The sequence below is a fragment of the Euprymna scolopes genome, chromosome 46 (genome assembly GCF_053919585.1).
Source record: "Euprymna scolopes isolate OS-2025 chromosome 46, ASM5391958v1, whole genome shotgun sequence".
Lineage (NCBI taxonomy): Eukaryota > Metazoa > Mollusca > Cephalopoda > Sepiida > Sepiolidae > Euprymna > Euprymna scolopes.
In genome coordinates, this window is record NC_136527.1 from 70,377,797 (window position 1) to 70,404,443 (window position 26,647).

The 26,647-nt window shown below is 33.9% G+C and overlaps 1 long non-coding RNA gene across 1 annotated transcript; it reads right to left on the minus strand.

Moving 5' to 3' along the window:
- Nucleotides 1–10,666: 10,666 nt before the first annotated feature.
- LOC145270537 (uncharacterized) lies at nt 10,667–25,648 on the minus strand. Its single transcript, XR_013865427.1, has 2 exons — nt 25,368–25,648; nt 10,667–14,676 (listed from the first exon to the last, which is right to left on the minus strand). It is a non-coding gene; the product is annotated as an uncharacterized LOC145270537 (long non-coding RNA).
- Between the last annotated feature and the right edge of the window lie 999 nt (nt 25,649–26,647).

The following is a 26,647-nucleotide window of genomic DNA, read 5'->3' on the forward strand; positions in this document are numbered from 1 at the left end:
TTTTTAAAGTTTAAAAATTGAAAAATACTAAACTCGTAAAATTCAATTAATTTCATTACTGTTTTTTAAAAAAATTAAAAAAATAATATTCCTATTACTTTTATACAACTTCAATAGTTTATTTTGGAAGTATAATCTATAAAGAAAATAAACAACCCATTATATTTGCTTTTTTACATGTCGGAGAGAATACACCTCTTGTTAATAAGATTGGCCGACGAATGCGTTGTGTTAGTTTGGTGACAAAGCATGTACTGCTACTTGCCTGTCATGCTGGCTGGGGCTTGGTTAAGGAGAAAAAGAGAGAGAAGGAAACAGTATAGGAGTAGGGGAGAGAGAGGCGATGAAAAGTCTTTTAACATGCAAGTTGGCAACTGACTCGATCACGACCTACTTTTTGACCTGACCCCTGCTAGTTGCTAAGTAACAAAAAAGAAAGAGAAAGGCTAAGAAACTATTATTTTGGGGGAATAGTATTATTTTCGTCCTACTTCTTGGCTTTTGGGGGTGACTCAGGTCAGTCCTACAATTCAAAATTGCAATTTAAAACGCAATACATTTTGTCATTGATAAAGACAACTCAGAAGCCACGCTTATCAATTTTTAGTCCAATTGACCATTGACTGGTAAACCTTGCAATCTACTTGGCATTTAGTTTAGCTGGAAAAACTTGACCACTAGTTTTGAAAAGGAATTGGGTTACAGAAGATTTGAAGAGCTGTAAACATCTATAATATAAATCTCACCTGCCTCTTTAAATGTATGTATGTTTGTATGTCTGCCTCAAACTTTCGATAGCGGCGATGGATTTTCACGAGATCAGTATCGTTATGACGCTCGACCCTTCGGACGACAAATATCGAAAGATTGGTTAAAAACATTTATTCCTTCACCCTCAAACTGGGCACTTTTCTACAAGGAGATGTCACTTTTTTGCCAATATTTTCAAAAGTCATCCCTTTTTTTTTCGATTTACTAGCCTTAATTTAAATTTCATCACTTCTGGTTTGACGATGGACGCAACAGCAAAGACGTCACTTTTTTCACATTCTTTTCCTCCTTTGCAATATGGGTTTGAGCCTGCGTGTCTACTACCACGTTTTTTTTTTTTTTTGCTCAACTCACACCTCCAACCACCTAGGCAATGCCTTGGAACCCAGGCTAGTTTATTAAAGGGGAGAGCAGAAGTGTGCATTTCACGTATTTATTACGATCATTCTATATCGATTATTTGTGATTTCACACCCCTCTGATACGTTAAGATTTGTCAACCTACGATCCGCTTATACTCCAGATGTAGTATTGGGAATCCCAGCTTAATTGCTATCTAGGTAGTTTTAGAAATAAAAACTTATGTAAGTATATTTTCATTTGCCATCAGCGAGTTGGCAGGGTCACAGACGGTTAGGTTTGACAGGTATCAACCTAGAGAGAATGCACCGGAAATAAGGGGTGACACGGGAATTGTGGTCGTAGGCTTTCGGTTGACGATCACATGGGCTGAGAGAGTTGGTTTTGTGCAGCAGAGAATGCAGATGGGAAATCTTGGGTCTCCGACAACCAGGATTCGAGAGGGTAGGCTTGCCTTGAAATAAAACTTGAAGCTTCAAATCCATCTTGTTTATCGATGCAGTGACCACTCCCCACAAGATTGAGACCAGCGTCCAAGAAGGCATCATCCGCTGGCCAAGGCAAGCAGGTATGTACGCATTATACATGGCACATACATGTCTTAAGACTTTCAAGGCAAGAAATGGTGTAAAGATAAGAACACACACACACACACACACATATAACAGTGAACTGCACGTAACATATATAAGAACACACACACACACACACACACGTATATAATTAAGAATGGTGATAAACACACAGACACTTAGTAGTAAAAGTAACAAGAAACAGAAAACTAAGTAGAAGTAAACGATTAAATAATAATAAATAAATAGAAAGACGCAAATGCTTTCATTTAACACATTATGAGAAAAACATCGAATTCTCGTAATTAGATGAGAGAGCGACACACAGGTTTTCCCAAGTCAAATCGCACTTTTATCATGAGTGAGGGCTAAAAAAATTAAGATATAATAATAATAATAATAATAATAATAATAATAAAAATAATAATAATAATAATAATAATAATAAAAACATTAAAAGTAATAATAATAATAAAAACATTAAAAGTAATAAAATAATAATAATAAAATAATAATAATAACAAAATAATAATAATAAATAATAATTATGAAACATTAAAACTAATAATAATACTAATAATAAATAATAATAATAATAAAATAATAATAAATAATAATTATAAAATATTAAAAGTAATAATAATAGTACTAATAAAATAATAATAATAATAATAATAAAATAATAATAATAAATAATAATTATAAAACATTAAAAGTAATAAGAGTAATAATAATATTAATAATACATAATATTAATAAAACATTAAAAGTAATAATAAAATATTGAAAGTATTAATAGTAATAATAAATAATAATATTAATAATAAAAATAAAACATTAAAAGTAGTAATAATAATAATACATTAAAAGTAATAATAGTGATAATAATATATAATAATAATAATAAAATAAAATAAAACATTAAAAGTAATAATAAATAATAATAATAATAATAATAATAATAGATAATATTCTTTAAGGATATCTGTTTTTATTCTTTATTATTATTATTATTATTATTATTATTAGAGCGACACGCAGGTTTTTCCGAGTCGCACTTTTATCATGACTGAGTAAGGCCTGTCATATAATTATTATTATTATTACTTTTAATGTTTTTATTTGTTAGCTTGAAGAGATCAAGTGTTAGCCCCTTACAAAAGTAAAATAAAAAAAGAGCACTTGAATGCCTACTAGTCACTGTCCTGGAGTGTCTAAGGTCTTTCTGTACAGAGGTTTGTCAGAACAACCTGGCATGATACTTTTTCCATAGAAGTAAACCCTGACCAAATATTCAAAATCACATAAATAATAAGGGTCTCCTTCCTGGGGCTAACACTTGATTCTATTACAGTTTAAATTTATATCCGAGGGCTCTTTAAAGAATAGACACTGTTCCCTTTATGGCTGCTATCTGTATTTCCTTACAGCTTGGTCTTCCAGGGATTGCTTCTAAGCGTTTCTGAAGGTTCTTTTTTATTAGGCCAGTTACTCCCGGCACAACTGGTATAATGTTTATTTGTTTCAGAGACCATGTTGTTTTAAGATCATTTTTTAGGTCCTGATATTTTGTTATCTTTTCTCGTTTTGCTCTATTAAGGCCAAAGTCATTTGGAACTGTAACGTCGATAATGAGTGCAGTCCTTTTGGGCTTGTTCCATATTACATTATCTGGCTTGATGGCCTTGTCTTTTATGTTTCTGCCCACCTGTATGTCTTTGTCATAGAACACTGTCACTTTTCCATTTGATGTTATCGGTGGTGGTTCATATTCGCAGATGTTCGATGACCTATCTAGTTGCATCTCTCCACAGATCTTCCAGTGTAAGTATTTATATACTTTGTTGTGGCGAGCAGTGTAATGACCATCGGCTAGAAGGATCTTCCCTCCAGATGTTAGGTTGCTTGGGCTTTCAACAGCCGAGTGACAGAATCTGCATTGGTCAGTTTTTGTAGCCCACCCATTTTCTTAAATCCATTTGTGAGTAAACCTTGGCCTTGTGCAGCTCAGCTATAATTAATCGTTTTTTATCAAATGGAAATTTGTCACTTTTAAGCCATTGTAGTGAAGCCTCCTTGAGAATGTAGTTCTGGTTCAGTTCTTCCATGAACCTACCTGCTCTCTTATGTTGTTGCCATCCTTCTAGTCTTGTCTTCAGTTCCCTTTTTGTATACTATTCTCTCTTCTTTCGGGCGATTAGGGTTGCTGGGTTTGTTCCTATTTACGATGCCTCTCCAGGGGACAGAGTGAGACACCAGGGTCGTTTTTTAACGTGGAAAAAAAGGAAAAAAAAAATTGTCTCAGTCGTGAAGGATTTCTCCTCCACTGACAGAGAACAAGAAATTGAAGTGCAGCATCTGAAGAACAGATGGTGTTTATTTGCTCCCCCACTGAGCAAATTAGGCACAAGGCCGTTTTTAATGTGAGGTAAAAACCAGCTCCCCTAAAAGGGGTCACTCTGGTTACCAAAAATAATAATTGTCCCAGTATAGAGGGTTTCCCCTCCATTGACTGGTACAAATTATCTTAAGTGCAGTATCTGCCGGAACAGATACTACACTTTGATCTTGTCCCGAAGGCCAAGGGATGATATTTATTTGCTGCCCACATCAGCAAAATGTGGCACAAGGCCAGAAAGTGGGAACCCCGCAGGCTCCCCTAAAGGAGGGGCACTCCTGCAATTTTAAAAATTGCCTGAGTAACCCCGTCGGCATTCCCCGGTCGGGGCGCCTCAGGCAGCAAGCAATAAACTTGCCCCACCGGAAAGCCCGGTGGCAAGGCCTGGGAGGGTGGACCTCCTAGGTATTACCCAGGCGGTTCCCAGTATAGAGGGTTTCCCCTCCATTGACTGGTACAAACCATCCTAAGTGCAGTATCTGCCGGAACAGATACTACACTTTGATCTTGTCCCGAAGGCCAAGGGATTGTTTGGATTTATTTGCTTCCCCACTGAGCAAATTAGGCACAAGGCCGTTTTTTAATGTGGAGAGAGAGGGAGGAGGGAGGGAAAGGGGGGACCAGTTCCCGAGAGGTGGGAAATGGGAGCTGGATAGTAACTGTTGGTATGAAGGGTCGCCCCTACATTGACCAAGGTCAGATATGTGGGGTTACCCCCACATATGGTCTTTGCTGGTCTTAGCTTGCAGCATCTGAAGAACAGATGGTATTTATTTGCTCCCCCACCGAGCAAATTAGGCACAAGGCCAATTTTTAATGTGAGGAGTGAAGGGAGGGGGAAGGGAAAAAGGGGACCAGCTCCCGAGAGGTGGGAAATGGGAGCTGGTTAAAGGTCAGGCATGTGGGGTTGCCCCCACATCTGGTCTTTGCTAGTCATAGCTAGTCATAGCTTGCAGCATCTGCCGGAACAGATACTACACTTTGATCTTGTCCCGAAGGCCAAGGGATTGTTTGGATTTATTTGCTTCCTCACTGAGCAAATTAGGCACAAGGCCGTTTTTTACTGTGGAGAGAGAGGGAGGGAAAGGGGGGACCAGTTCCCGAGAGGTGGGAAATGGGAGCTGGATAGTAACTGTTGGCATGAAGGGTCGCCCCTACATTGACCAAGGTCAGATATGTGGAGTTACCCCCACATATGGTCTTTGCTGGTCTTAGCTTGCAGCATCTGAAGAACAGATGGTATTTATTTGCTCCCCCACCGAGCAAATTAGGCACAAGGCTAATTTTTAATGTGAGGAGTGAAGGGAGGGGGAAGGGAAAAAGGGGACCAGCTCCCGAGAGGTGGGAAATGGGAGCTGGTTAAAGGTCAGGCATGTGGGGTTGCCCCCACATCTGGTCTTTGCTAGTCATAGCTAGTCATAGCTTGCAGTATCTGCCGGAACAGATGGTATTTATTTGCTCCCCCACTGAGCAAATTAGGCACAAGGCCGTTTTTAATGTGAGGTAAAAACCAGCTCCCCTAAAAGTAGGCAAAAAGGGGGCACTCTGGTTACCAAAAATAATAATTGTCCTAGTATAGAGGGTTTCCCCTCCATTGACTGGTACAAATTATCTTAAGTGTAGCATCTGCCGGAACAGATACTACACTTTGATCTTGTCCCGAAGGCCAAGGGATTGTTTGGATTTATTTGCTTCCCCACTGAGCAAATTAGGCACAAGGCCGTTTTTTACTGTGGAGAGAGAGGGAGGGGGGAGGGAAAGGGGGGACCAGTTCCCGAGAGGTGGGAAATGGGAGCTGGATAGTAACTGTTGGCATGAAGGGTCGCCCCTACATTGACCAAGGTCAGATATGTTGGGTTACCCCCACATATGGTCTTTGCTGGTCTTAGCTTGCAGCATCTGAAGAACAGATACTACACTTTGATCTTATCCCGAAGGCCAAGGGATTGTTACCGCAAATGTTTGCTGTCCTGTTATTTATTATTTATTACTATTAAATCGTTTACTTTATTTCGTTTTCTTTGTTCTGTTTCTTGTTACTTTTACATTTACTACTACTAAGAGTCTGTGTTCTTGCATATGTACGTGTGTGTGTATGTTCTTACATATATACGTGTGTGTATGCTCTTACATATCTTACGTGCAGTTCATTGTTATATATGTGTGTGTGGGTGTTTTCTTATCCTTACACCGTTTCTTGCCTTGAAAGGTCTCGAGACGTGTACGTGCAAATGTATAATGCGTACATACCTGGTTGCCTTGGCCAGCGGATGATGCCTTCTTGGACGCTGGTCTGCCATCTCGTTGCGGAGTGGTCACTGCAGACATTAATGACAATAAGATGGACTAAAGCTTCAATCTTTTATTAAAGGCAAGCCTAACATCTCGGACCCTGGTTGTCGGAGAGACGAATCTCTGATCTGTATTCTCTGCTGTCCAAAACCAACTCCCAGCCCATATGATCGTCAACCAGAAGCCTACGACCACAATTCCCGTGTCACCCCTAATTTCTGGTGCATGTCACCCCTTATTTCCGGTGCATTCTCTCTAGGTTGATACCTGTCAAACCTAACCTTTTGTGACCCTGCCAACTCGCTGATAAGAAATGAAAATATACTTACATAAGTTTCTATTTCTACAACTACCTATATAGCAATTAAGTTGGGATTCCCAATACTACAGGTTGTCATATTCTTCTATTGTGTTCTCTTTTTTGTTTTATTTTACTTCAGTCGAAGTTCTCAGAAATCAAGTGGCCCACGACCTGGGACTAACACTTGAACTCTATATGAGATACATAGATATTCGAATGTTCCATTAAAGTTCTTTATCTCTCAAGCACTGAGTTAGTAAAGAAATTGAGAACATAATTTTCCTCTCCCCAATTAACCATTTTTATACGTTGTAGTATATCTTTCATGTTGGTCTCATGGACTTACTGGATTCCAGGACAAGAATTTATCTAGTCTGGTGGAGTATCCAGCTTCGTACTATTACTTGAGGTAATATCACTTGGTGAAGGTGCACCATTCCTCATAAAAGCTGTGTGGTAGCCGTAGTGAGGATATCTTATTTGGGCTGCAAATACTATGTGATTTTGAATATTTGGTCATGGTTTACTTCTGTGGAAAAAGTATCCTCATGCCAGATTGTTCTGCCAAACCCCTGTACAGAGATACCTTAGACACTCGAGGATAGTGTCTAGTAGGCATTCAACTTCTCTTTTTTTTTCATTTTTCTTAAACTTTTTCTTCTAGGGAATGGGACATCCAACCAGATGTCTGACATTTACCCCTATTTTAGTGAGTCCAACCAAGAGATCTTTTCAGGATTCTAGCCGTCCCTTTCAGTGCAATCATTTGTATTTCACTTGAAACTTCTCTCAGTATGAATGCACATATGTGTAACTAAATTTGATGTCTGCAGGAATATAGCATTGTTTTTTATTTTCTTATTTATTTAGGAAAACAAAAATATGAATTTTTCTCTTCGTTATGTACGTCTGTTGGAAGAAATAGAACTAAAATTTTAATTCCAATCTAAATATATATCAGATGACTCTTTTAAATATAGACGTTATCACTTTTATAGATGTTATGTGTTTGCTACTTCTAAGAATTATATTTAAGCCTTTTCAAAAAATGTTATTAGGTCAGTGTGTCCTATAACAAAAGGTATAATGTATATAACTTTCAGTTTCTAGCTTAGTAATAAGGATGATTAAAGAATATGGCGATGAAACTTAAATATTTAAACAGTTACAGCATTTGTTCGTAATCCTGATTTTAAATCGTATAAAATTAAGCAGAATATATTAATAAATGAAACCCCAAACTATATTAGTAATGCATAAAACGTATATATATATATATATATATATCAACACAACTCTATATAAAGTAATAATAAAAATTCCAACCACTCTATATAATATAATAAAATTAACACAACTCTATATGAAGTAATAATCAAAATTAAAACAACTATGTATAAAGTAATGATAAAATTAACACTACTCTATATAAAGTGATAATAAAAATTAACACAAATCTATATGAAGTAATGAGAAAAATTCCAACAACTCTGTACAATATAATGAACACATTAACACACATCTTTATAAACTACTAATAATTAACAAAAATCCATATAAAATAATAAAAATCAACACAATTCTATAAAAAGTAATAACAAAAATTAACACAACTCTATATAAAATGATAATAAAGATCAACACAATTTAATATAAAATAATAATGAAAATCAAAACTCAATATAAAATAATAATGAAAATAATCACAAACCAATATAAAGTAATAATAAACATCAACACAGCTCATTTAAATGACTTAATTTGATATATATATAAAATTTATTTATACAAATATTGATGGCTACATACGTGCATACATGTTTCTGTAATCACCCGTATTGAGGAGATTACATCTTCAGTACGAGAAGAGTTATCGAGGATAATTCTCGGCCTAAAGACGTAATCTCCTTAATATGGGTGATTACAGAAACATGTATGCACAATGTTTTTATAAATAAATTTAATATACCTGCTCTGTTTACTCATTGGTAGACACATGTTGTTCCATTGGATGTAATTCTAGGAAACTAAACTCTACTGTCATAATATATATATATATATATATATATATATATATATATATATATATATATTGTGATGGGCCTGTACGAAAAGGCAAACAAACCCATCGAAACGGCACGTTGACAAGAGAGAGAGAGAGAGAGAGAGAGAGAGAGAGAACATAGAGAAAGAATATCAGCAGGAGCGAGGACCAAGGGAGATAACTAAGGCGGCAAAAGAAAAAAAAAGAGAAACAAAAAGAGTCAGTTGCCGTGAAGATTGAAAAATGGGATAGACACAGTGCACCACGTGGAAATTAGAAAAAAGAGGAATTACCGATTTAACCCCATCAAGATAAAAAAAAGAAAGAGGAATATGAACCTGGAAAACCTAAGGTAAATACAGGCATTTTTCTTTTAACGCGGAAGGCGATACGACAAGTATGAAAAAGAATTTTTCATAGCGGGGGTTTTAATTACGTGAGGAAAAAAATAAAAAAAGAGAGAAAGCAACCAATATGATTCTCGGAAGAGATCTAGAACGTTTTGCAGATATTTCCTCTTTTCTATATCACGAAGTGCGGATGCACTCTGAACACAGAAAAAAAAGGGAATCAAGTTCCGATTTAATGTGCGAATGATTGATTATTATTTCAGCATCAATATATTGAATTGGCATATACATATAAATGAGTAATGTGACATTTCATTTTTCTAAATATAAGAAAAAAAAGAGAGAAAAGGAATCAAGTTCCGATTTAATGTCCGAATGATTGATTATTATTTCAGCATCAATATACTGAATTGGCATATATATATATATATATATATATATATATATATATGAGTAATGTGACATTTCATTTTTTTTATATAAAAAAAAACAACCAAGAGAATCTCCCTCTCCATACTTTTCTACATTTAATAATAAAAGAAGAATCGCGCGTGATGCACCCGTGATTTTGGAATAAAAATATAATCCGCCGTTTGTTTTTTTTTTCTTCTCTTTGTTATTTGATGTATATAAAATATCACAATGGAAACATTATTCCATCTAACCTCAGCGCGCTTTGGATTCTAGAAGGGAGAACCATAGCTTAGCGCATTCACTGATCGGTCCTTCCCGAGTTTGTATATATTAATTATATACATACCCACAGCGAATGTCACAATATATATATATATATATATATATATATATATATATATATAATTACAATAAAATTATTACTATCCACTTATCAAGTGTTTCCTTTTCAGATTAAATATGCTTTTAACTCTTTTTTAACATGTTTTATTAGCTGTTTGCTCGTAATTTTAGTATAAAAAATTTTTAATTATCCGACAAGGACTACAAATAAACTTGAAAGACCTTATTCGCGGAGTTTCTAAAATAACAATTCTTCTCACCAGAGGAAAGAGGTTGGCAAAATGAACAATAAATTTTTCAGATTAATGCATTAAAAGAAACTACAAATATGAATTGAATCATATTTGCATCCAAAAAGTTATTAAACAGTTAGTGAAAGTTTTATATACACAATCAAATCTTGTTACTATGCCACCCGTTGGGACCGAGAAAAAGTAGAAGAGTAATGAGGGTTTGTAAAAATGGCCTTATTTTCTAAAATAAAAACAGCTGTGGACTAAATCTGAAAAATGAATGAATAAAAAAAATCGAAACAATTGAATTGGAAAAGTGAGATTTGACATCGGTGTGTATATGTATATATATATATATATATATATATATATATATATATATATATATATATATTTTTTTTTTTCCGAATAAAATTATCCAACAATCAGCTGGTATGGAAACCTGTAATTTTGACATTGACTTACAAGATATTACTGGCAGTAATATTCTATAAGTATTATCCCACCTAAATAAAAATTGCTCGATATACAAGATAGAGCAAATAAATCAAATTTTAGTCATTCAATGAATTTAAAAATTTATGACGTGAAATGTTTGAATTTAAAATCACAATATATTTTATTATTCTATGTAATACAAAGAATACATTTGAAATATTATAACTTCTTATCCGATAGGACTTCCATGTCTACCATCTCTTCAGAGAAGAAAATATTAGCAAATAGTTATAATGGTTTACACCTTATTTGCTAAGTCAGTGAGACATGGAAAATCACAATAAAAAGTTGTTTAAGTATTTAAATGTCATAAAGTAAGGGAAGTTAATTAAAAGGATATAAAAATTCACATCTTTCCTCGTCAAATGGAAGTCTCCTGCTCTTGAGCTATTGGAGTGAAACGTCCGTCTATATACTCTTGTTTAAGCTCCCCCAGGAACTTTCCTGTTCTTTTATGTTCTTCCCATCTTTGTTTTCTTGTGTCTTGCAGTGTATTTCTTTCTCTTTTTTTTGCAATATGTGTTACAGGTTCATCATATACCTCGGCAGTATTTTCCAGTATGACACCCCAAAGTTTTCATCAAGCTTTGTGATTGAGGTTTGTTGGGTTAGACGTTCATAGTGGTCCCTTACTATTTCTATTGTCATATCTGTTGAGCTTTTAATATACTGCCCCATGCTTACTATGGTGACTCGATATGCATGGCTCATTTCAGTGAGACTGAGGCCACCCTCTTTTCGTGATAGGTATATCCTGTTCATACATTTGTTTCGATCTATTATTGTATGTAAGGTTAGGAGTGTCATAGTCTTTGTATCTAGCCTATTGAAATTGCATTGAGGCCAATCAATAATACTGAACTCATATGAGATTACAGGGGTTGCAAGTTAATTTATGGCAGTTATTTTGTTTTGGGGGCTTAATTCAGATTTGAGGATCTTTTTAAGGCGTGATTTGTATTATTATTCCACCTTATGTCTCATTTTTTCATGCTTCACAGTTATGTTTTCCTCTATAACGAGGTACTTATATGTGGCATACTCTCCTAGATCTTCAATAAAGCTATCAGTGTACTGAATATTTTTGGATGTTGTCCTTTTCCCTTGTTTTTTATAGTGCATTTGGCACATTTGTCAAATCCAAACTCCATGCAGACATCCTCTGTGAAAGTCTTTACGGTTTCTATCAGTTTTTCTGTCTCTGCATAGAGTTTGAGATCGTCCATAAAAAGTAAATGATTTACTCTATTGCTTTTTTTCTTTTTTCCTGCCCCTATTAAGACTGTACCCAGCATCACATTTTTAGGAGCTTGCTGAGTGCGACAAATAGTAAGGCAGAAGAGCAATGGTGACAGGCTATCACCTTGAACACTGAGATTTGAAGTCAGTATTTCCCTTCCATGTGGTGTAGAGCATATGTGATAATTAAATTGATTGACTTACCGAGGGTGGCTCGCTGGGAAGGGAAAGACACTCATGGCTGTGAACGGCCCGGCCTGGTGTTTGTTAATGAAGAAAATAGGATGTCTATTCCTTATAGCTTAAATCGACATTCCGGTCTCGTTTCAATCTCGCTGAACGAGAGATTAAGACTATAAAATGAGTCACCTTAGTAGGCTTCTTGTTGTTGTAGTTTGTTCTTGTCGTTGTTAGAGATCTATCAGACCGGTACGACAACTGTTAACAGCGCGTTATATTTACAAGAATACGTTTGCTTGTAAGCAACGAGGTAATTTTTCGTTGCAAGCTAAACGTCTTTTCTTCCCCCCCCACTCGTCGGTAGGAAATATCGACACATAATCATTTGTTTTTTTAAGGCATGCCCAGTTTATTCCTGCTACATCCTTTTTGTTCATTATCGAGGTACTCGCCATCGGTCAGGTGTTGATAGATGGCATCTGCAATTATTCCTTTAAATCACTTGTATGTAGTTGCGAAACAGCAGATGGGTCTGTATTTATTGGGCAAATAAGTCTCTTGGCTTTTGTGTATCAGTCGTTTTGCCAAGAGTTAACCATTCTGGTGAATCTTCCTTGCCGCTAAAAACATGACTAAATGCCTGTGCATAATGCTCATTAAGTGCTGTGAGGTTTTAAGCAAGAAATTTGGAATCTTATCAATTCCTGGGCTTTTAATGTTACTAAAGTTAATGATTTTTTTTTTCATACAGCATCTTTTGTGATTTTCAGTGGTAGCATATCTTGTTTTTCCTTGACAGCCTCTTTAATTGTATTTATTCACGCCATCTCTTGATGTTGTTTGGGGTCCTCATTCAGCGGCTTCCAGAATGACTCCACTTCTTCCTGTGTCGGTGGCTACTTTACTTTGATTTCCTCTTTAATTAGGTTTCTGTACACCCTCCTTGGGTTCTTGTCAAACAATCTATTCAATGACATGGATTCCATTTTATTTTATTTATTTTTAATTTATTGAATCTTGGGTTTCTGCTACTTTAGCTCTTAGCTTACCTGCTTATGAAAAGAATAGTCGGTTTTAAGTTTATTCATCTTCTTTTTTAATTTTTCCCCTGGACTGTCACATAACAAAAAAGGCAGATAGCCAAGAAATTTCCTTTAGGAGTTTTAACATTTTCTGTTGGAGCCTAATTTTCCAGACTGGCTCAATTGTTTTGGTCTTCAAGTTTCCTTAGTTTCCATTTTTTTTTTTTTTCATTTTTCTTAAACTTTTTCTTCTAGGGGATGGGACATCCAACCAGATGTCTGACATTTACCCCTATTTTAGTGAGTCCAACCAAGAGATCTTTTCAGGATTCTAGCCGTCCCTTTCAGTGCAATCGTTTGTATTTCACTTGCACTTGGTTCACCGGGTATACTTGCTATGTACTTTTTAAAGTTCTTTTTCATAAGCCCAGTTGCTCCTATGATGACTGGTATAATTGAAACGTCTTTTAATTAGTGTGAGTTCTCATATGTTTCACTAAACTTGATTTAACAGTACAAGAATAATCACACATTTCACAAGAATATGGCTTTTCCCCAGTGTGAGTTCTTATATGCGTCACTAAACTTGATTTAGCAGAACAAGAATATTCACACATTTCACAAGAATATGGCTTTTCACCAGTGTGAGTTCTTATATGCGTCACTAAACTTGATTTAGCAGAGCAAGAATATCCACACATTTCACAAGAATATGGCTTTTCCCCAGTGTGAGTTCTTATATGCGTCACTAACGTTGACTTATCAGAACAAGAATATCCACACACTTCACATGAATGTGGCTTTTCCCCAGTGTGAGTTCTTATATGTGTCACTAACTTTGATTTTTCAGAACAAGAATATCCACACACTTCACAAGTATGTGGCTTTTCCCCAGTATGAGTTCTTATATGTCTCACTAACGATGAACTTTCAGAACAAGAATATCCACACACTTCACAAGAGTATGCCTTTTCCCCAGTGTGAGTTCCCATGTGTATCATTAGATGTGATTTTCTCGAAAAAGAATATCCACAAACTACACAAGAATATGGCTTTTCCCCAGTATGAGTTCTGATATGTCTTATTAAATTTGATTTTTTTGAACAGGAATATCCACATACTTCACAATAATGTGTCTTTACAGCACTGTGGGCTTGCATGTTTCAATAAAATTGATCCTAAAATAAGATCATCAAATTCATTATGACTAATATGGTATTTTATTTTCGGTTTTTAATCTTAATTCACAGATGTTAAAGCATAATTGATTTCATACTAAGAGAAACATTAGTTACTTAACAGGAATTTAGCATTTCCATAGTATTGCTTCCTTGAAGAGATATTTCTTATTGCAATAATTCACTGAACTTCATAAAGTATTGTCGTTTTCGAAGTAACATACTTTTCTGCAGTTTCTGAATCAATCTGTTCATATTTTTATTTATTTGAACATTAAATACATATTTAACAAATATATATATTACTTTCGAGATGTGTGATGTTTCCAGCAGAATTTCAAAAATTATGCCATTGTAGTATCCAGCAAATGTTCTCATAGGTATCGTTGATGTTTTTCGTATAAGGAAACAATTTTCTAATGAATAATGTTTAAAAAACGATTATCCATTAAAATTGAATAACCTCGTTATAGCAGGAACATCTGTAAATAAATATAAATTAAATATTTTTTGTATTTCCATTCACAAATAGGTACGAGCTGCCTTAAATAATTTTCCAGACTTTTTGCAAATGGGCACTTTTATTTATAATATACACATGAAACTCTAGTCTCCTTCACAATAATCTTCTCAAACTGCAATGTACTAGGTGTCAGAAATTCCAAGCTTATAACTCTTCAAAAAATGTAATTCAAGCCCTAATTGTTTTTTCAATTAAAGGAGCAAGGACCAACAACGTGGTTTAAAAAAAAAAAGGGTTTTAAACTTCGGACTTTACAGGAAATTTTCTAAAAAAACACTACTTTTTTGTTTTAAATTTGAATATATTATTTATTGATCATTTATCTTCAATTTGTGATATATAACACTTTGGTGAGTAAATTAATTATTACTTTTTAATGGACATTTCAAAATGGGAGGCGTGAAATCATTTGAACCCCCTGTCTTTCCAAGCTTATAACTACTCGAAAAATGTAATTCAAGCCCTAATTATTTTTTTCAATTAAAGGAGCAAGGACCAAACTTTCATTAAAAAAGATGACAAAAAAAACAAAAAAAACGTGGTTTAAAAAAAAAGTTTTAAACTTCAGACTTTACAGGTAAATTTCTAAAAAACTCTACTTTTTTTAAAAAATTTGAATATATTATTTATTGACCTTTTCTCTTCAATTTGTGATATATAAAACTTTGGTGAGTAAATTAATTATTTTATTTTTAATAGACACTTGAAAAATGGTGGGGCGTGAATTAAAACAAAAACGTTTGTCTAAAATATTATATTCAGTTTATTAGAAAGAGCATAAAATTTTACATTGACCCTGAAAATATCGTAAAAATTGAATCAATAGAAAAATTTTGATAGATATTTAAAGTTTAAAAATTGAAAACTACTGAGTTCGTAAAATTCAATTCATTCCATTACTATTTTTTAAAAAATAAAAAAAATTCTATTACTTTTAAAACAACTTTAGTAGTTCATTTTGGAAGTATAATCCATAAAGAAAATAAACAACCCACTTTTAAAAGAAAAATTATCAGTTTTTTTATATTTTATTTGCAGTTTCGTGTTAGTGGTGTCAAAAATTCCCACAAAAATTCTGATACACCTAGCAATGTACTTGTTGTACTATTCTGACAACTTCTGGAAGGCCCAATTGAAGTCCTCTCATGTGAGCCTGTCAATGACCCTCGTCACAGCCATTTACGTCAATTATTTCATTACAAAAGTCTCTAAGGTTTCCATTGAGCTTAGGTAATAAACAAAAAACTCAGGCAGAAATGTCTCGATCATAGTGTGAGAAACTGTTTAAACAATCTTCTTCCTTTCATGAAAACGCCTTTGTTTCTTATTTTCTCCGACCAACATAAACAAGTTCTTGATGAGCCGTTTCACTTAAGTTAGCAAATTTACCGAATTTCAATTACTAACGATTACTATATTATCCAATTGACTACTGTACCTTCAACTCTTATCCTCGAGTGACCTCTTGGTCTTGATAAGTGGTGATGCCTATGTAAATAAAAACACCCATTCGGAAAAATTTTGTGCAAATCTACATCTCCAGTTTCTTGTGACTAATGGTTTGTACAGTTCCAACACTTACATCAAGCTGTGCACTTAGCGTTTCTATAGACACACAATGGTCCTTATCCATGAAATTCTTTATTTCGCAAATTAATTCTGGCGTTCTGACTTCCTTACTCCTCCCACGACTCTCATCATTCCCCCAGAGACTCCCTGATTTCCTAGAATTTCCCACAGAACTCAAAAACAGCTGATCGATTTATACAAGATGGTCTAAAAGCAGTGTGGAGTATTTCATACCTTTCAATGGCATTTTTTCTCCGTTTTTTAAAACAGGACTTTGTTGCTTATCGTTCTTCTAAAGTGCCCTCACGTTTACATTGCATTTTTAATATTTATCATTTGTGACAATCAGGTTTTAGTAGAGTGCATTCCAATTCCTGTTGGAGCTGTTTATTTAAACCTTAAATCTAAAAATTAGTAGCAATATTATACTAAATTCTGTTTGTTTATTGTTATTAATTCTCTGAACTCAAAACATCTACATTAATTTAATCTAAAAAGTTAAGAGATATTAGAAAAATATGGATATTTTTTTACTAGACATAGTCATAACAGCAAAGACATCAGGTTTCCCCCAGTTCTTCTCCTCGTTTGCCGTACGGGTTCGAGCCTGTCTTCTTCCACTTTATTTTTTGCTCAGCATACACCTCCAAATAACCGGGCAACGCCGGACACCCATGTTCGCATATATATATATATATATATATATATATATATATATATATATATATATATATATATATATATCATGAGGGGAAAACGTTTTTTAATTCATGATTAAATATAAAATACGTTCTCAAATAAAGAAAATGGGCGACAAATGGGGGAAAAAATCAAGGATGGAGTCAGTTAACAGGTTTAATCCTCGCTTTTTTTAAGATGTATCGAAGAATTAAAAACGGGAAAATCGAAAATATGTACATGTAAAATAAACTACGTTGAGTTTCATAATAGGTGTAAAAAAGCGATTAAAATAAAGCACCATCATTATACTTTTCTCGAAAATTCTAGAGAGTAATCACGCTCAAACCTAAGAGACATTCCCTCTGTTTAGAGCCGACCATGAACGTCTCTAAGATCTTAAAGGCAAATATCGAGCGAGTACGACTCAGAATCAAGGGTAGATCATCTTTTCCAAATGATCGCATCAAAGTTGTTGCAGTTCTCATTTGAAGCAAAATAACATTTTTACAATGCTGAGCTTATTTTGTTGGCGAAATTCTTACTTATTGACAACGGCGCAGCTTAGAATCTAGGCTAGGAAATTTATTACTCAAAGTGAAACAAGACAATGATTTTTCCGGGATCATATCACTATTAAATGCCATCTTTCTCTCAGCAGTAAATGAAATAATAAATTCATTAAAACTAATTCTAAATTGATAAAGAACTACATTATTTTTAATAAATATAATTTATAATTTTTCTAACAAATAAAATAATGGTGACATTTCTGTGTATCTGCAGACGGTTTATGTATGAACATTTTCTTTTTCACTATCAAGACCTGTTGCTTTTCGTATATCATTTTTAGTAAATTTTAACGAAGAAAATATATAATCTGGATCTACATTTCATTTCCTTTCTGCAGTGATTCAAAGAGGAAGTTATACTTTTAATTGTAGTGTAAAAATAAGAAAAATTATATATGAATGATGTAATGTTTACCATTGTCATAGTGTCATAACCAGGACCAACTACATCCGGCAGCAAGACCCAGATCAGGAGATCTGGTGTCTGAGGAGAATGTCACTACCTCTTGATTGCTGCTGTGCTGGGCCACCCCTGGGTAAGGTGCAGTACCCATAAACCCCCCTTCGCTGGGTTACAGCTGGGCAGGTGGAGCTCATCAGTCCTGGACGACAGTCCACCTATGGGAGTAAATACAGACAGAAAATCACGAGTGGAGCCCCTCAGGCAGTTGGCCAGTGCACTGCGCATCCCTCCAGCAAAGTTATAACTGTTATAATTATATAAAAACACTCCATTTTTGTGACTATTTTACCATATTTGTCCAAAATTTTCTGTGTATGTCTATTTAGCAGTTTTGCATGGTATTGAACTCAAATTTAAATATGTTAAGGCTTTAGGAACTTTGGGGGCTAAATGGGGAGGGGGTAAATGATGGATTTAGTCATTTCTCTTTTTGCATGGTACAAAACTCAAATTTACATATGTTAAGGCCTAAAACCGCACCGTTTGTTCATTTTCACCAGGATTTGACGTCCCCTGTGGACTTTTGGGGTCAAATGGGGGGGGGGCTGAACTTAGTAATTTTTTTTTAATTCTTCGTTCACTGTGCATTCACAGGGGACCATGCATGCTTCACTTGTTTTTAAATAATTTCTGAACGATATTACGAGGCTTATTTCGGAAGAGAGAGTGAGATTGGTCCTGCGCAAGCCTCCTTCACTTAAATCTCTTTCCAGCGCTAGTCACTGACAACTATCCTGGCGCCGCTTGGTACACGAGGGCTCTCTGCTCACGGAGGCAAGACGAACTGAATCTGCAAAAGAGAAGCGCGCTGCGCGAAAAGCCCGAGATGCTGAAGTGCCCCTCTTCAGCCACTGGTGTCCAACATGTGGCAGGGGCTTCCGCGCCTGGATTGGACTGATCAACCACCTGCGGACACACAACTAGTTGTCTATGGTCATAATTGACTCCGATTGACGAACACACACACCATTGTTATAATGAGAGAATTTCTATAGGTTCATTGTATAAAAGTTTCTATAGCATACAATTGTTTCTGCTTTCCTGAAGCACCGAAATATACTTGATATACAAATATTAAAAAATTATCAAAAATATCAAGACGATTTACATAAAAGGGTCTTATATTGTCCACTTATAGCTGAATAGCAAAACCGGCATTGGCCATTTTCTTGTAGGCCAACCATTTTTTAAATCCATTTGTAAGTAACTATTGTTCATTAATGTGGTTGGAAAAGCTACAATAAAATCTGTTTTTTTTTGTTCATTTGTATATATTTTTGTTGTTCTTATATATTTACATCTTGTCTATCCTATTATTTCGATGATCAAAGTTTCCAGGTACGGTTAATGTTATAGTTTTGGTGCGGTTTCAAGTGAGGGCGACGTCTTGTCACCTAACATCTTTTAAGTCAGCTTAAAAGTCAACAGAAAAGAGTATCTGAATTTGCTGAAAGGTGTGGTGATCCCCTGCTGCAGTCAGGTGGTCGCTGGCAGACCCTGTGTATGGCAGAAGGACTTGGCATTGGCCAACAAGTCCAAAGAGTCCCAGGCTTGGCTACAGAAGTGCTACAACTATGTATCCATCTCTCACTGGTCTCCCTCTTCTCCCGATATGAATTTGCTGAACTACTTTCTTTGGTCATACGTTGAGAACATCAACATGACTTGGCACAACTAACCTGATTATCGCCCTCCGCCGAGTATTTGCTGAGCTCCCACTGGCGCTTGTGGAAAAGGCATGCTTCAAGTTCTGGGCCCACATCGAAGTGATTATTGAGGCTGAAAGCAGCTACATTAAATAGATGTAAGCTCCACTACGTAATCATGTTACATGAATTGATTTTTTCAAAAACAGTTTTAAAATAATGATGTAGTGCTTTTAGGCGACTATTTTATCGTTCTACCCTATATATGAGTAAATATCTGAATTTGCTGAACTATTTTATTTGAGCATACCTCGAGAACATCACCAACATGACCTCGCACAACACCAAGCTACCCTGATTATTGTCATCTACCAAGTATTAATTTCTTATGATTGAGGCTGAAGGCTGCTACATCGAATAGATGTGAACTCCGCTAAATAATCAACTTGCATGAATTTATTTTTTCAAAAACAGTTTTAAAACAATGCTATATGGTTTTCTTTTAAGGCAACAATTTTATCGTTCTACCCTATATATAAGTAAATATCTTTAGAGAGAGTAAGAGAAAGATAGACGACGACATCTTGAGAGATGGGTAGATTGCAAATTAAAACTTATTAAAACATTTAAAATTTTTACCACACATAACATAATCCACATATTGTCATATTTTATGAGATGTAGGGGAACCTGGGTCAAAACGAGATACTTAAGGGAAAAAGAACTGTCGAATCAAAGGTAGCATTGACATATAAACCATATTCTTTGTATCGAACATTCAAATTATTGGAAAATAATGCCACAACAAAAAAAAAGATGAGAAATTATTTTCAAAAGAAATACAGATGATTTATTCAGCTAACTGTATTGTCCCGTTTTTCCCCATGCTTGGGGCAAAATGAGACGGATCTTGGTCTGAATAAGTCAGTCTTCACAAAGCTCACAAATGCCAGGCTTAAGTAGGTCAAACTGATTAATCTATTACCATAGCAGATAGAATTTGTCTTTCGTTTTCCTGCTTTCCGGCTGACTACAATATGGTTGTCTTCAAGTCTAACGTAAATAAGTTCTTGATGAGCCGTCCCATATAAGTTATCAAATTTAACAAATTTTCATTACTAATGATTATTATATTGCCCAATTTCTACTGTACACTCTTTAACCCTTATCCTTGAGTGGCCTCTTGGCCTTGATAATGAGTTGATACCTATGAAAAAAAAAAAAGAAAAAGTCCAATGTGAACAAGTTCTAATTGAATCGTCCCCCTAATTAATCCAAGTTACAAAATTCCCACTGTTTACTATGCTAAAATCACAATGACTAACGTGTACCTATTAACCCTTATCCTCGAGTAGCCTCTGGGCCTTGATAAGTGGTGACACACTTGTAAAAAAAAAAAAAATATCTGTCAGAACGTTAATTCTTGTTTGACAAATCTGTATCATTTTCGGAAAGAACACGATTTCAGCAGAACCATAAAAATAGATCAAAATAGATAAATTTTGAATACTTACCCATTTTTGATGTACGGGGCTGAATAAAACAATGGTAGACGTTGGCGGCAAGGCGTTACCACGTGATCTATTAATCAGACTCCTTGCAAAAGAGCTCTCTCTCTCTTTCTCTCTGTTTCAGTTATCTGTAGTGTCTTGTTTTACCCTGCTATCTCGTTTTGCTCCAGGTTCTCCTATATTTTCTTAGATTAAAATATAACCCTTGTTGTAAAAACTATTGACTAAATGAGATAATAAGGTACTTTTAATTAACTGGCATCTAGATAATTCAGTATTTACGTATTAATTGCTGAATATCATTGATTAACAAAGATTTAGTTACGCCAAAAGAGCTCTCTCTCACTCTCTCTCTCTCTCTCTCTCTCTCTCTCTCTCTCTCTCTCTCTCTGTTTCAGTTATCTGTGGTGTCTTGTTTTACCCCGCTATCTCGTTTTGCCCCAGGTTCCCCTATATTTTCTTAGATTAAAATATATCCCTTGTTGTAAAAACTATTGACTAAATGAGATAATTAATAAGGTACTTCTAATTACAAACAAAGCAGAAACACTAGAGGATGACCTCTGATCTGTAGTGGAATGGGGACAAAAATGGATGGTCACAGTCAATGCTGCCAAGACTAAACTTGTTTCCTTCAATAATTACAAGAAACCTTCTCTACCACCAATAGCAATGGCCAATGACTCTTTATCTGAAAGTACATCTTTTAAACCCCTTGGCCTAACGTTCACAGGAAACATGAGTTGGAACAATTACATTGAGAACATCACCACGGCTGCTGCAAAGAAGGTGTGTTCTCTCTACCGTACTAGAAAGCTAGATAATTCAATATTTACGTATTAATTGCCGAATATCATTGGTCAATACAGATTTAGTTACGCAAACATCTTACAGACATTTGAATCCTGATTCAGTTATGGAAATAACTGGAACATTCTATGAATGTTTGAAAGTCATTTTCTCTCCTTTGATATCTTAGGAAAAAAGTCAGATATGTTTATTTATAGGGTAAACATTATATTAAGCCCTGATGTGTTAAATGTATAACATCTTGGGGAAACAAAAAAAAAACAAAAAAAACTGCCCCGCAGTAAATAAAAAACTGCCCCACAATGAAAGTTAACTTGACCTCATAAAGTCATTAAGTGCGGGCACCTGCCAATTCTTAATACTTAAATAAATTCAAACATGTTTTCGTTACTATTTCTTGCTGGCCGAGCAGTTAATGTCTCACTTTTTTTCACACTCTATTTTCCAAGTTCGCCTCAAGGCTTCGGGTTCGATCCTTCCTACTTACCTACCAAAACTTTTTTAACCCCCCCCCCCCGATACAAACACCAGGGCAGCGACATACCATATAAATGTGTTGACCTAGATTTTCGAATGTGATAAGCACACAGCAAACTTGTTTTGGAATTCACCGCTGACTGTTAAGGACATTTTTAGTCGGAACTTGCAATTCTCGGGCGTTTTACAATTGTACGAAAATTATTCTATTCTACACATAGGTCAAAATTTTATAAAGCAAAAATGGTGGACATATGTCACTCTAAAAAAATGATGCCGTCTTAAAAATAAACCAAATAAAAAAGTGTTCACTAAAACCGTCCATCTTCCTTCAAAATATTATCGTTATACAAAAAGCCAAATAATAAAAAAAAAAAATTTGGTTAATCCTAAAACCTAAAATAAATTTTAAATCTTTCTTTTTTTTCTTTTTGTTATTGCGGTTCAAATAAATATCTGCAAATAAGGAATTACAAAAAATATTATAACAAATTGTTTCAGCCTTTAAAAATATCCAAAAAGTATAAATGTTTAAGATGCTACAGGAAAAACTAAAAACAAAATTATCTATTTGTTTTTGATTTTTATCTATTGATTCAATTTTTACGATATTTTCAGGGTCAATGTGAAAGTTTATGCTCTTTCCAATAAACCCAATATAATATTTTAGACAAACGTTTTTTTTTAAATTAACCCCCTCCCCATTTTTAAATGTCTATTAAAATTTTAATAATTTATGTACCAAAGTTTTATATATCACAAATTGAAGATAAAAGATATATATATCTTTTATATATATATATATTTCTTTTATATATATATATATATATATATATATCTTTTATATATATATATATTTTATATATCACAAATTGAAGATAAAAGCATACCTCGAGAACATCACCAACATGACCTCGCACAACACCAAGCTACCCTGATTATTGTCATCTACCAAGTATTCATTTCTTATGATTGAGGCTGAAGGCTGCTACATCGAATAGATGTGAACTTCACTACATAATCAACTTGCATGAATTTATTTTAAAAGAAAATAAAGAAAATATTCTAATTTAAAACACAACAAAAAAAAAAGAATAGTTTTTTTTGGAAATTTACCTGTAAAGTTCAAAGTGTAAAACCTTTTTTTTTGTAACCACGTTGATTTTAAAATTTTTTTTTTTTAATGAAAGCTCATGTTATGCTTATATCGTCAAGTAAATACCGGACGATGACAGCAAATTTTTCTATTTCATTCAATGTTTTCTTTTTTTAGATATTAAAAAAAAAAATTCAGTCCGTAAAGAAGTATTAAAATATATCAATCAAAAACTCGCGTATTTCACTAAGAGCATTTTTTAAAAATCGGTGAACTTGAGTTTTTGTTTTAGGGGAAAAACTTATAAGTGAATGTGTGTTTCTTTTTAACTACAGAGGACGAAAAATACTAATTTTGGTTAACACATGCAATAAAAAAGAGACATTATTTATGTCCCTTTGACGAATCCATATTTGATAAATTTCATAGTAGGAGGAGCTCTTTTAAGCTTGGCACAAAACACGTTATGAAAATGCGATTTTCTACGACCCTCGCTTTAAAAAACATCCTTTTATTTAAAAAATACATGGAACTTAAAATATAAATATGGATAAATTCTTAACAATGACGAATGGAACTACCCATTTAATAGTATTTTTTTTAGTGATTTTTGGCATTTATATATACATATATTTATAAGCAAGTCAAAATATGTCGATTTTCTTTCTTTTTTTTTCTTTTTAAAGAAAATCGCTTAAAAAAATTGCATAATTTGCTATTACACCTGTTATTATTATTTTTTTTAATTTGGTCTTTGCTCCTTTAATTGAAAAAAAAAATAGGGTTTGAATTACATTTTTCAAGTAGTTATAAGCTTCGAAAAATAGTAAGTTGAATTATTAAAGTTCTGATCATCATTTTTAATGGCCATTTTCTGATACACCTAGTGATGGAGGGTTTCAGATTATTTTTCCACCTAAACTCCAGTCTTACTTGTTTAGAAATCTTAATTATTTTCTTACACGGACGGAACTTCTTAAAAATGTAAACAAAACAAAAAAATGGACACTCAAAAAATGTCCGCAGAGATGTGTAGCGTAAAAAAGGCCGTCAACGAAAGGGCGCGAAAGTGAACTTGAAAACGAGGCTCTTCTCAACGAACAAGAAGGGTGGTGGGTGTTCAGTTTTCGCCATCTTGAATTATTACAACTCGTAAAAACTCATTATTAGAAATGAAATAAATAACGTTTAAATCAACTTTAAAATACTAACAAAGGCTGCAGGTAGTTTTTTTTTTTTTTTTTTTTTTACACAGTGATCACCACTTATCAAGGCCCGGAAGCCACTCAGGGATAAGGGTTATTGCAAGTACATTACGTTAGTGTGGAGATTTGATGAAGTGTTTACTTAAGGGGGCGGTTCATTAGGAATTTGTTAACATTGGACTTGAAGACATCCAAGTTGTAGTCCGGTGGGAAGCAGGCAGACGGAACAGAGTTCCACAGGCGTGCAGTTCTAAGAAAGAAGCTTTGTTCATGGAATCCACGTTACTGCTAGTGCACTTACGTATCCGCGCTATTTTTTAAATCGTATTTCCAAGTTTAATTAAAGTTTTATGATGTTTTTTTTTTATTCAATTGTAAGGTTAAAGTATAGAATAGGTACAAAACACCCTCCCCCTCCTCATGTTAAGAATGGCTTTTTAAATAATAACGTTATTAATTCAGCATGGATGTGCAGTAAGTGCACTAGTACCAAAATAACTTTTATAGCCACTGGTAACATTTATTTGTTGTATATTTGATTTTTGACCACTTTTTCGAATCTCTATGTATCTCTGTTAATCTTTTTAAGCGTGAAAGAAACAAAAAAAACAAAAAAAACTTACCTTTCATTCGAGGAATTCAATACGAAAAATAAATAAATAAATAAAACGCGTGATATTTTTTCTTCTCCTTCTTTTGTGTTCAAAACAGATTTTTTAAAGGATTTACAACTTTTGTTTTGTGTGCGCAATTCATTACTAATAAAATATATGAAAATATAAAAAAAAAATCAAAATTAAAAGATGTAAACACGATTTAAACGTGAAATCATTTAAAGAAAAAAATCAACTCCTAAAGAACAATTAATTCAGGTAATCTTTACACGGTGTAATCGTTATTTCGTTCTTCGTGTAAAAATCACGGCCGTGGTAAAATGCCATTTTATTATTTAAGTGTACCGAATTACTGTCCTATCAAGTTTAGATTATATTTGCCAATGTTTAAGGCGTGTTGCGATTTCTTTTGTAAATTACTCTTTTGTATATCCGATTCATTAAAAAATAAAATATATGACGATCTAAAAATCAAGTATGTTTTAAAAAATGAATATTTAATTTTAATTTGAACTAGTCGAACTACTGTTTTAGGTACGGGCAAAATGAATGCTGTATTAACATTTTGACCCCTCCCTTTACTTAAAAATTCACCAAAAAATCAGGAAATTAACCAATTTTAATAAAATTTTCAGTCTTTACCAAATAATGATCGCGAAATATAATTAACTAATTATTTTTATTTAAATCTTAGTGAAAATGTATTATTTTGTTTAAACAAAAAAATACCTTTACTAAAGTTATGGTTTGCAGTAGTAAATAAAAAACGCAAGAATTTATTTTTGCTTTTTTTATATAAATAAAGCATCGTAATTTGTAGCAATAAAAATAAAATAAAATACTTTTTACAGGAACATTACGAAAAAAGCCCCTAAAGTCCGTGTTAATGAATTCGATATAATTCGAAGAAAAATGAATTTCTCGAACTACCGATATTACCATTGAATTAAGGATTATTTATTCAATATTTTCACACACAAAAAAAATTATGATTGCAAAAAATATTTCTACTTTTTTTTTTTTTTAAATTACATGTTTCGCATGATTTTTTATATGCAAGATTTTAATAATTTCCTTGCTCGTAAAACTTACGTAATGTAAAACTTTCGGCGTAACATATTTTTTATATAATACTAGCAGGGGTGCCCGGCGTTGCTCGGGTGTTTGGAGGTGTATGCTGTGCAAAAAAAGCAAAAAAAAAAAAAACAAAAAAAATGGTTAATTTTTTAAAACTTTGACCCGTATTATGACCCCTTAAAATTTATAGTTTCGGGCTCAAATCACTTAGT